General features: G+C 28.0%; 1 protein-coding gene across 1 annotated transcript in view; it reads left to right on the forward strand.

Annotated features, from left to right (window-relative positions):
• Positions 1–5,632, forward strand: part of LOC142323866 (SPRY domain-containing SOCS box protein 3) — a 46,587-nt gene extending 40,955 nt beyond the window's left edge. The window contains exon 7 of the transcript XR_012756175.1: positions 1,726–5,632. The gene's annotated coding sequence lies outside the window, so the exon portion shown is untranslated. The remainder of the gene's footprint in view (positions 1–1,725) is intronic.
• The last annotated feature ends 7,402 nt before the right edge of the window (positions 5,633–13,034 follow it).

Genomic DNA, 13,034 nt, shown 5'->3' on the forward strand with positions numbered 1-13,034 from the left:
GTAGGGAAATATTTTTTCACTGCCTTTCAGTGGTTACCCATTTATTTAAAATTAAGTATGCAATATAATTTTAGTTGTCAAGATAATTAATTACAAATAAGTTATCTGAGTGTGTTTGTATATTTCCTATATTTATATATTTTGTGCTTATTTAATTTGTTAATTTTTTTTTTGTTAATATTTATTTATAAATAAGTTTATACTTTAGTGCTTAGAGTATTATATCGTTTTTGAGTGATTTATTTACTTAAATATTTCTATAAAATTATTTTGTATTATTTGAAAGTATTTATTGTTATTTTTTATTTAATACTTTTTTGAAATTATTAGTTTTATTATTATTAACATTTCATATTAATTTTTTTATCAGATACATTTTTTATTTTTACCAAATGTACCATTTTATTATTATTATTATTATTATTATTATTATTATTATTATTATTATTATTATTATTATTATTATTTTATCAGAATTAATTGTAATTTTTTGTGCTTGCATATAAAATTATACATTTTTAAATATAATTGAATCCCTATGTTTTATGATTGTTTTTACCCAAATGAAGTTTTTAATCCTTTTAGAATCAGTGTTCAGTTTTCTGTACATAAAACCTTTTCATGTGAAGTGTCAACCCCCTGTTTACTAGACTTTAAGTTGTGCATTAAATACTGATCTTTAGTTTTGCAAGTGAGTGAACATCATCCACCATGCTTTGACAAAGGAGTGCAAATAAAAAAAAATTAGTCAAAACATGGGGTCAGTTTTCTTAATATTTATATGTTTCTCTGTTCATCTTAAAACAGTAACAACTGTACACATACTATAAAACTATGGAAACACATGTGGTTAAAAAAAAAAGAATCTTACAGTGTGCTTTCTTGTTAAAGGCAGAACAATACTACATACATCAATGTATACTTTTTGAATAATTACAGGCAATTGTATTACAGTTTAGTCAAATTACGACATCAGTTTATTGTTACTATTTTGATCATTACAAGAAAAATGACAGTTTGGTCAAATCAGTATAAAAGTCTGATGAAAAGGATAATAAAATATTAAGTATAGTAATATAATTTGATTAGTTTGCAGAAAAACAGTCATAAACAAAAAAATAATGTATTCGATTTTACCAATCTCTGTGGCAAAATGGTAGTGCCTCAGCCTTTCATACAGAGGTCCTGGGTTCAAATCTTGGTCAGGCATGGAATTTTTCATACATTATCCATTTTCATATTCCCACATACAAGCTTCTTTATAAGTTTCTGTGGTGAATTAATCATCAGTAAAAAAAAAAAATTTCATATCAAAATTAATTATTTTTATATTAAAATTGTTAGCTGCTTCAAACATAATATTCTGGCATATAGTTATGTACTTCAATAATATAAAACACAAAAATTCTTGTTGTGAAAAATTACATTTTTTGGCTTTTTCCTTGTATTTTTTTATATTGGCTATTATTATAATAAAAAAAAATGCATGTCAAAATATATTACACGCTATATATCTGAACCCTGTCGATATTGATACTGCCAATCAATTTTTTAATTAATAAAAAAAATGTCAGAAATAATCAGTTTTAGTAAAGTTGTACTTTTATTTTTGGAAATAAATGTATAAAAATTTGTGACTAGAAGGAAAAAATCATTGAAATTAAGAATAAAAGATGCATATATATAAATATATATATTTTTATTTATTTTTTTTTTTTTTTTCAGTTGAAATGACTGAATATTTTTGTCTAACATCATATAGGCTTAGATAAACATGGCTGGGAGTCAAAGGGTTAAAAAATATAATAATAAAATAAAATTTCAAAGCGTTCTTATATTTTCAAGATATACTGATTAATAAATTTGCAATTACATTTGTAATATTTACAGTTAATAATTGTGTTATATGTTGCAGATAAATAAAATTTGATTTGAATAAAATTTAAATGTTTTTCTGTATAGAATGTCTATTTTTTTTACTCTTAGATATCTTGTGAGAGGTAAAAAGTAAGTTAACATTAAAAAAAAATATATGGTTTGGATAATATATGGCAAAGCATTTTCCAATATTAGTCTGAAAATTGTAGTGTTTAGTCAGTCTAATTATTTTTCTAAAACTTTGTAAGAGATGATATTTTGGAAAAAAAATTAGAGTTGATGTAATTAACATAATTTATTCACGAATCTTTACTTATTATATTAGAATATATCATTCTAATGTATAATGACTATTTTTAGCTGAATTTTTTCAAAGTTCTACATTGGATTAAGGTCAATTTTATTTTGAAGAATTTATAAATGATGTGCATGTGATAATTATCGGATATAATTGTTAGTTATACATATATAACTTTACTCTTTTATTAGTAAAAGAATTGATCATTACAGTTTTATAAATATTTTTCTTCAAAATATTGATTTTATTTATCATAGAAATGTAATAAACAAAACAAGCATTTTTCAAGGAATATAGTGATTCTATTTTTTAAGCCATTTTCTGCTGCATGCATAAAAAAGTTTTGTAAACAACATTAAAAATAAAACAATTTTTATTTTGCTTCAATTATTGACCTCTTCCAGTGTGTTTAGAAATGAAATTCTTATTAAAATTAATTTGACAAAGATAAAAAGCTATTAAAACTGTTACTAGTTATTGTTAATTCTAATTATAAAATAAAATTGCAATTTTTTGTTAGGAATTGGAAATATTAAGAACAAAAATAAAGCTATGTTCAAGCCATTATTCTACAGGACACCATGATTATTTTATCTTATATTGTCCAATATTGGCTTGTCATATGATCATTTCAAATTTGCATTACCTCAAGTTCAGTACATAGTTGTTATTTTAGTCCAACTGACTGAAATATTGCTGTTGATCAATTAAAAATTAACAACCATCATATTGGTAATAAAATACAATTAATCTCTTTGTGTAATTAGTATCTGAAGTTGGGTTTTTATGGTATTAAAGAACTGATGGCGTAGCAACCGATCAGAGACTATGCTCACCCTATTGCTCACCCTGTACCCAAGTAATTACTTCAATTTTGTTCCCTTATAAATGTTTTAAGATAGTTTTATTAAATATTGTTTTATCTTAGTGCGTGTAGTACTGTTTACTTCTAGGTTCTTTTTGTAGCAGTTACATCTTTTGATAAAATTAAATTTGATCATCAAAAACAGTAAATTGCCTCAGTTGTAACCACCTTGATTGTTATAAAATTTTTTTTGCGTAATATTTATTGGTAATAACATTAATATATGAAAAATAGTGTTTCTTGCATTAAAAAAATACTAGTTGTCTGTTATCATTAAAATAATTAATATAAATATTTGTTACATGTTTTTGTAAAACATGGTGGTGGTACATTTGGTACAAATATTGTAAAGTTTTCAATATATTTTATTTGTTATCACAGTTTTTATCTTTATATTCTTGGTTTATTTATCTGATTGTTTACTTACTATTTTCGTTTTACAAGCAGGGTGAGTTATATAGTTTTTTTCTTCATTATACATTTATAAATATTTATTACTGAAGATTTCTTTCTTATCATTATTTATTATATTACATTTAAACACATAAATCAGCTGTAATTATTTTTGTTGATATATTATTACTATAAATAATTAAATGCTTATACTATTAAATAAAAATAACAGTGGTTCTTTATTGGATACATGTGTAGTTTTTCTGAGAGGATTTTCCTTTATTTTATATTATTCTGATTTATTATTATTATATTAGTTTTCTAATTTACTTTTTTTACCATTAATGGTGTTAATTTAATTTTAATAATTTAAAAAATAATTTTATGATTTCAATAAAGACTGTTACATTTAATGAATTATTTTGATATAACATCATAGAGATATCATTTTTTGATATAACATCATAGAGATATCCATTCAAATGACGTATCTTAACCTAGCAATGTTATACTTTTATTTGTTATAAATGACCTGAAACTGAGTGTTGCATTACATCTCGGCACCAGTGATTAACACCAAATTTTTTTACCAAATTTCATGTGTTTTATTTTTTGTCATTTTGTTACTCATTAATTAAATTATTGTAAAACTCAACTGCTTTTCATCATAAATCTATAAAATACTTTATTGATCCCTTTGTTGCTCAGGGTATTATCTTTCTGATATTAACTTGCAATTACTAGCAAATGTTATAAGAGTAGCTAGCTACATTGATAGTGCAACATGATGACAACAGTTGAAAAATTGGGTTTTTTTACTATAAAATTAACTTTTCACCTAATTAACAACTTAAGGATATTAATGCTGTTTGAAAATATGGTTCATTACATAATTTAAAAAAATATATATATTTTTGAAATTTTAACATGAACTTCACGTTGGCAATATTTTTGTTTCTGGCATCCAGTAGTAATTTAGACCATAAATTACTGGTCGAGATTTCTCATCATGGGCACAACAAAATATGATTTAAATTGTTGGCATGATATGATCTGTTCTCTTAATTGTCTTAAATCTTAAAAATCTTAAAATTGTTGAATTATCCTAAATAAAAATATTATAAGAAATCTCCAATATGAAGCATCTGTATGATTTTTTTAATAAAATTATTTTTTTAAATGTTTGAAAGAAAAATATTAATAATTATAACAGAGTTAATTAAAATTTCTAAAGGTAATTGCAGACAATAATGATTACACACCGTTATTAACAAATTTATAATATTATATCAGTAATTTTTTACTCTGTAGCAACATCTCCCACATACATATCTTTTTTGTAAGAGCATAATCCTGCATATACTTTAGAAATGTAAAATGTAAGAGCATAATCCTGCATATACTTTAGAAAGTAAGAGCATAATCCTGCATATACTTTAGAAAGTAAGAGCATAATCCTGCATATACTTTAGAAATTTTCAATATATAGGTGGCTAGTATTATAGATCGCACTTGTTTTCAATTGTAACCAGTTAATAAAATTGTAGATCATTAATTAGATGATCAACCCAACTGTATCACAACAATAATTTCAATAATGCTATAGTGTAGTGTATTATTTGGTACATCATCAGTAAAATAATAAAGTTCTGTTAAATAATGTATTAAATGGGGATGTCATTGTTAAAAAATATATATATATTAAATTAATTATGCTGAATGCAGTAAGAGTTAATGTGATAAGTTTTTATATCAGTTTTAATGATTTTTCATAAACTAAAGTTTAATTATTATTTTAATAATCATATTTTATCATTAATATTTTAAGGTAAATGAAAGTTTAAATTGAAATTAATTATTTATGAGATGGTTTACACATAATATATATGATGTTAAAATAAAATTGATTTGTTTTTAGATTTTTTTATAGTTTTGCTAGTTGTAATTATTTAATATTGTTATATTTATTAGTTGTAATTTTATTTTTTTATTAATTTTTTGTAAATAGAAATTATTCATTTTTTTATTGTAATTTTTTTATTATTATTTTGCATTTAACTTCAAAAAAAAATTAATTTAATTTTTACCTCCTATATATGTAGCGTAATAATATTTGTTATATACAAGACAAACAGCATGGAAAAAATACAATATATAATGTTCTAATAATGATAAATAAAGATATTGATGTGAAAGTATTTATTGTTTTATTTTTTATCCCCATGGTGTGAAAGTATTTGAGGGTACATGAGGTACCCTCATGTACCTCAGCATTAAGTATTTTTTAACCACTATATTTATGTGCTGTTAGCTTCTGCTGGGTCCCCAGCCATATTGGAATTCAGACAATGAGAGCACTGATACAAAAGAGTCTTTCACTAGTTACATTGTTTTGAATGATCTAGTCTGTTTTCTGAAGAGGGTGGTTCATGAGTGGCAAAGTGAATGGAATGCTACCCTCAACAATAAACCTGAACCAGTTAAGAAACCTGTGTCACCGTAAAGCTCCTCTTGCAGGAATAACTGTCAAGAGGAGATTATTATTTGCAAATAGGGCAAACTAGACTTGCTCATGGATATCTGATGACTCCAAGGATGCACCTGTTTGTGCTCACTGTGACTTTCTTATCCTTGTGGATTGTGTCTGTTATGCAGCATTGCATCACAAGTTTAAACATGCAAAATACATTGAGCAATTATGTAATGATGTTATCGAACGTCACTTTTTTAATGTTGTATTCACTGTGGTTTTATTATTTCACTTTTAACATACATCATGGGCTTTTTCCATATATGCTGTGTTTTTATATTACTGTTGATTAGTTTTATTAATTGTTTCTTTAAATATATGTTGGTTTAATGTATAAATATCATACCCAGGTAGGTACTGATAATGACACTTCATTGTGCGCCCAGGAAAAAAATATGTATTTTTATGTGTAATCATTTCTTATTTTTAATGCATTGCTTAATAAATATGGATTCATACTGGCCTTCACTTAGACAAGTCTTGCTCACCATGAAGTGATGCGTGCATGTACATCAAAATAACACTGCTTGATCTCAGTTAAATAATTAAAATTATAAACAATACTAAAATTCATGTTTGGAAATTCATCTTGATATAATAGTGTTAATTAAAACACTTTCTATTTCTTAAACATTATGTTTATTTGATTATTAAAAGACTGAATTTGAAAAGTCTTAAAATAATTTGACTAACCTGTTTCCATGATAAGCACATGTCATTCAGTTGATGTATTTAATATTTGTTTACTGTACATTTGCTTTGTGAACATTGTATTTAAAAATGAATATAAGAGTTTTAAAGCTATAATATTTCTCAAGTTTCATGTACACTGATTAATTATTCATGAAAGAAAGAACAACTCAAACAGTTTTAGCTGTTCGCAAGCTCATGAACTATTTCCTGTACCTTCGCTTGAAAGCATTATTAGCAAAGATGGCAACCCCTCAACAGAAAGCATTCTGTGTACCTGTAATTACTATTCAACATGCATTCTGTTTGAAGCTCCGTTGTTATCCCTCAAGTGACAATAATATTTGTAGACAGTATAAACAATTTGAAACCACTGGCGATATTTGTAGAGGGAAGAGTACAGGACAACCGAGTATGTCCGAAGACAATTTTGAACATGTAAGAGTCTTGTGTGTAGTCCTAGGAAATTCATTAGGAAGGCTAGCTGCGAATTAGAAGTTCCATTTACATCTGTATGGAGAGTTTTAAGGAAACACAACTGCATCCAAATTGTTTACAGCTGTTACAAGCTCTAAAATGGTTTGTGTGCTAACTTCGCAAATGAAATGATACACTGTGACAATGAAGACTTTCTTTATCATGTTGTATTCAGTGACAAATCAACATCTCATGTTAATGGAAATGTAAACACTCATAATGTGCTTATCTGAGGATTAGAAAATCCTCACAAAATATTGGAGTGTGGATGAGACTCCACAAAACTGAATGTTTTTTGTCCTGTATCCAGACTGCAAGTTTACGGGCTTTTCTTTTTCACAGAAGTAAGTGTGATTGGAATGAACTATCATATGCTAAAACAATGGCTCTTTCCTCTGCTGCAATACAAACCACAGAACTTTATTCGGCAACAAGATGGTGCATCTCCCCTCACTGGCATAATGCTGTACATGATGGTTGAATGAAATTCTCCCCAACCACTGGATTGGTCACCTGGGACCTAATAACAGGGCTTGTTTGCCATGGCCTCCTCGTTTTCCCGATCTGAACCTGTGCAATTTTTTTTCTTTGGGGTTTATAAAGTATCAAGTGTATATGCCATCATTACTAGCTTGATCTACCTGACTTTATTTGATTAAAGTATGGAATGAACTCTCGTATTGACTGGATGTGTGCCGTGTGACGAATGGTGCTCATATTGAACACCTACAGTAAACTGTTTCAGTTGCTCTTTCATTTCACGTGTAATTTATCAGTGTAAGTATAACTTATTTAATATTACATAACTTTAAAACCCGATTTCTTTTTGAAAACAGGTATATTCTCATATTTCATTGTTTTATTGATAATTTAATTTAATTTTGATAATTTAATTAAATTATTGATAATTTAATTTTGATAGAAAATGATATGCTGTTGGCATTGACAATTGATGATATCTGTTTCTTTAATTTGCTTTCACCGAGAAAAATAAAAACTGGTACAAAACAATATTTGGTTAATTAATTTTCTCTGAAATTACAAAATTTCTCTTAATTGTTTGTTTCTTTTTAATTGAAGTCAGAAAATGTTAAAATTAAAAACAAACTTTAGCAGACTATCACATATTGCTTCCCTTGTTAAAACATTTTTTTCCCAAGTTAATTAAACATAAAAATATAAAAAATAAAAACATAAACATGTTTTAAAAAATAAATATAAATAAAAAAACGCATAAATAAAACACATTTTATATTTATGTAAAAAATAAAAATATTTTACATACTTTTTTTGTATGATTAGATATAATTAAATAAAATAATTTATGTAGCAATGGTGTGGAAAGGATGCTCTGGTCACAAACTACGTAATGCTAGGTCAGTGAGTTGTTAAAAAAAAAAGATATTGATGTCAACAGAAACAGATATCATCTCTTGTCAATCAAAATTAAATTATCAATAATTTAATTAAATTATCAAAATTAAATTAAATTATCAATAAAACAATGAAATATGAATATACCTGTTTTCAAAAAGAAATCGGGTTTTAAAGTTATGTAATATTAAATAAGTTATACTTACACCAATAAATTACACGTGAAATGAAAGAGCAACTGTAACAGTTTCCTGTAGTTCAATATGAGCACCATACGGCACACATCCAGTCAATAGGAGAGTTCATTCCATACTTTAATCAAAAAAATTAAAGCTGGGAAAGCTATATTCTAGCTAGAATAGCTGTATTAAAGAGGAAATGATAATCATGTAAAGAATGTGGTAGTATCAGGTTTTTGCAAATCTTTACGTTTTGGTGTCCACTAGTTCATCTAAACAAAAAAAAAAAATCATGTGCATACATATGTGTGTTGCACTGCTTTTGGCCTTATATCTCAGGCTTGACCAAATTGATTTTCTTCAAATTTTGACTCAAATATTTCTATATATGGAGTATTGACAATATTAATTTCTTTTCAAAATTCATTAGGGTGGGGTATATCACAAAAATAATTTGATTTTGTTCAGAGGCATTTATAGAAAACTTTCTTAATGCAAATTTGTTGCCTACAATTTATATTAATTTTTTTTTTTAAAAACTCAACCTCACCTCTGAAAATTGTTTTTTGTTCTTTTCTCTAGCTCCCTTAGGTTTAAATATTTTTTCAAATTTTTTTTTGAAAGTTTAAACTTCATGTATAAAATTATCAAGATATAATTAAAAACGAAATTGTAGACACCGGACCTAAAATGCAGAAAAAGATGTGAAAGTTATTGTATGACTTGATCAGCATAGCCAGGAAAGTCATGCATTACTTTGGCAGTTTTTTCAATTTTAAAGAAAACTATGAAAGTGAATATATCCAATATTTTATACAAATAAAAATTTAAATATAGAATTTTGTGAACTTAAATTTTTTAAAGCATCCTTATAACTGTAATAGTTAAAAAATAACTTATTAAAAGTTATTTTTTAACTATTACAGTTATAAGTTTTTCAATATATATCAACACTTTTTTTTTTTTTAATTAAGTGATGGCTGAATGATGGAAAAGATGTAAAGGGAACTAGTCTGTGACAGTTGTTGCTGTGCATTCAGAATTTTTAGACTTGCAGGATTTAATGAGTTAAATGTCAAATGTTTGTCACTTAAAATTTATTTAAAAGTTTTTTAGAATTAAAAAAAGTTTTTGGATAACTAAAACAATTTTTCAGTGTTTTACAAGGATATATATATATATATATATCCTTGTAAAAGATATATATATATATATATCAACGTATATATATATATATATATATAACGTTGAGCAACATTTATTCCAAGAGACATTTATTTTTAATTTTTTTGATCATTCAGAATGTTCTTGTATCTTGAAGCAGGCATATACTGTAATCTATAGAACTGTAATAAATTGTAATTTAATATTATTCTTAACCCACGTATGTTTTTAAAAAAAATCATTTGTGGATGTACATTTTTTTTTTAACCTTGTATTCTGAGAATTATTTAACATTTTCAATAACAAAAATAAGGTGGAATATAAAAATAGGCGTGATGTGTATGTAAAGATTTTGTAAACAAACCTTGGCTTTGGTTTTAACTTGATCAAGTAACCGGTTTTTATGAGACAAACATGTGATTGCATTTCTAGTTTCTTACCGCTTTGTAATAATATTCTCTTCCTTTCTAAATTAAATAATGGTTTTTCTACCGAAAAATTGCGAATGTAATTTTAATATTCATTAGTAGTTGTAAATGTTATTTTTTATACAAACAATTCAAAAAGTTCGTTAATAATAATATGTTGTTTAGTTTAGTATTATGTCGGCGTAATAAAGTATTTGCAATAGTTGAAATATACCACAACTTGCCAAACGATAGAAAACACCTCAGAGTTAAAATTATATTAAAAATAACAAATATTACATGAAACGTACATGATTATGTATATATTATTATTTATGTATATGCCTTTATATATTATTTGATTAATGTCCATTCAAACGATTTTTTTTTTTTTTAATTGTAGATTTATTGATATAAGAGATAAAATTTCTCGTATACGACATCCAAACTTTGTAATTTTGATAATTTTTTTTTTATAATAATAAATGTAAAAATACTGAAATTAATTTTTACTTTCATTTTCAAAATGTTTAATTGCCGACGATAGTTGGTTGGCATTTGAAAAAAATTATCCATTATCATATATTATAGAAACATTTTTTTCACAATAATAAAAAGTTAACAAAAAACTTCGTTCATAAAATTAAAGTTATATTCATCAACAAAATGGAAAACATAATTTCTATTCTGAAAAATGTTGGTGAGCGGGACAAAAATAAGCATACTAATGAAAAGTTAAACATATCGATTTTTAAGCTGAACAAAAAGTAAAACCGGTCTAATTTGGGGACCCACAAAATTTGCTTCCTTATTGAAACCCCACTAACATGAAAGTTTTCTTTCAAACAATGAAATCCAGCACGATTTTTATCCGTTACCTTAAAAAAAGTATTTGAAAAGCCCTAATTTTATACGGAGCGGAGGTAGAAGAATCATTTCCGAGTTAACTGTGGAGTCAAATCCCAACAAGTTTGTACCACATTTTTCTATCCAGGCCTAAGTGCTTCACATTTTGCCATCCCTTTCTAATATAAAGTCTTGTCCCCTGCTGTCCTATTCGTACAAAAATCAACAAAATTTAGTGTAGCCGAGCTGCAAAGCCATTAAAAAGCAAAAAAATTTAAATTGCATCATTTAGTTAAACTTGTACTGAATTTTTTTTTCTGGCAGGATTTTCATATTGTCTTATGTTTCTTTCATGTTAGTTGTATAAGCTAACGGCACAGAAGGAAATCTGTTGCGATTGATCAAAAGGAAAACTTTTAAACTAATTTTCGAAGGATCAATGAACAGTCTCCATTGTGTTAAGTTATATTCATGAAAGAACAAATATTATTGCAGTACATTTTTTCCATATAAATCTTGAAACTCTTGACAATTACGAAAGAAACACACTTTAGTGTCAGTGGGAAGAAGATTCCATCCAGCCTTTTAGCCCACCGGCTTGGTCTAGTAGTGAACGCGTCTTCTCAGATCAGTTGATTTGGAAGTCGAGAGTTCCAGCGTTCAAGTCCTAGTAAAGTCAGTTATATTTACACGGATTTGAATACTAGGTCGTGGATACCGGTGCTCTTTGGTGGCTGGATCTCAATTAACCACACATCTCAGGAATGGTCGAACTGAGACTGTGTAAGACTACACTTCTTATATACTCATACATATCCTTTTTTTTTTCTCTCAGCTCTCCTGGGCCGGACCGACTTGGTATTACGCCATCCAGGGGAGTGTCTTTATACTCAAATAGGCCTTCCCGCCTACCAGCTATATACTGGCATGGCAGGTCGGCCTACCGGTAGCTCTTTTTGAGAGTAATCTTTTATTTTATGTGCCCCTTTCAGACACCACGCCATACCTGGAGTGTCGTGACGTGGTGTCGAGGTATTTTCTCTATATCTTGTGTTTTATTATTCTATTATTCCCTAAACTATATCCCCAGGAGTCCCCAGCGGCTCATTGGAACCGACACACCTCGGCATGCCGGCTCTCCCCGCTGAGACTGTCCTCCCTTCCCTAACCTAAATCAAAAACCCAGTCTCCTTTCGTCGATGTTTTTCTGCGATAAGATCTGTCTGGTGTAACACGCTATTTTCTTCCAGTTGGATTCCCGACTAGTCATAAAAGGTACTATAGCTTCGGGAGTCATCCCGTCGATCGCCATGTCAAATCTGAGGGCGGCCCATCTTTCACATATGAAGAAAGTATGTTCTGCATCGTCAATCTCTTCGCAATACATGCAGATTGCCTCTATTCTCCTTCCTACTTTAAGTAATTATTAAATGAGCCATGCCCGGTGAAAAAATTGCGTTAAAAAGTGATCCATCTCGCCAAAACCTCTTCTTATCCACGGTTCGATCTCCGGGATGAGGGAGATCGTTGTCTTGTCCAGCGACCCACACCGCTATTAGTCCACCTCTTTGGCCTCTTGATCTGCTCTGCCCTTCGATCTTTCGACTCTATATCTCGCGATGAGGTCTATCGGCAGTACTCCGGCGAGAACACAAAGGGCTTCATAGGACACTGTGCTATACGCGGCCACCACACCTAGGAGCCCTCTCCTATGCACCCTCGCTAACTTCTCCTTGTTACGCCTGATATCTATAGCGTGACTCCATGCGGGAACAGCATAAATCAACGAGGATACTATCGTTGACACCAACAATCTGCGTTTTGATGCTCTAGGGCCATTCTGCGTTGCCATTATAATGTTAAGACTCTTTACCATTGCTTCAGCCTTCCTACATATGTTACTTATATGGTCAGTGTATCTACAATTCCTCTG

The sequence above is a fragment of the Lycorma delicatula genome, chromosome 4, assembly GCF_047948215.1.
Source record: "Lycorma delicatula isolate Av1 chromosome 4, ASM4794821v1, whole genome shotgun sequence".
NCBI classification, from domain to species: domain Eukaryota; kingdom Metazoa; phylum Arthropoda; class Insecta; order Hemiptera; family Fulgoridae; genus Lycorma; species Lycorma delicatula.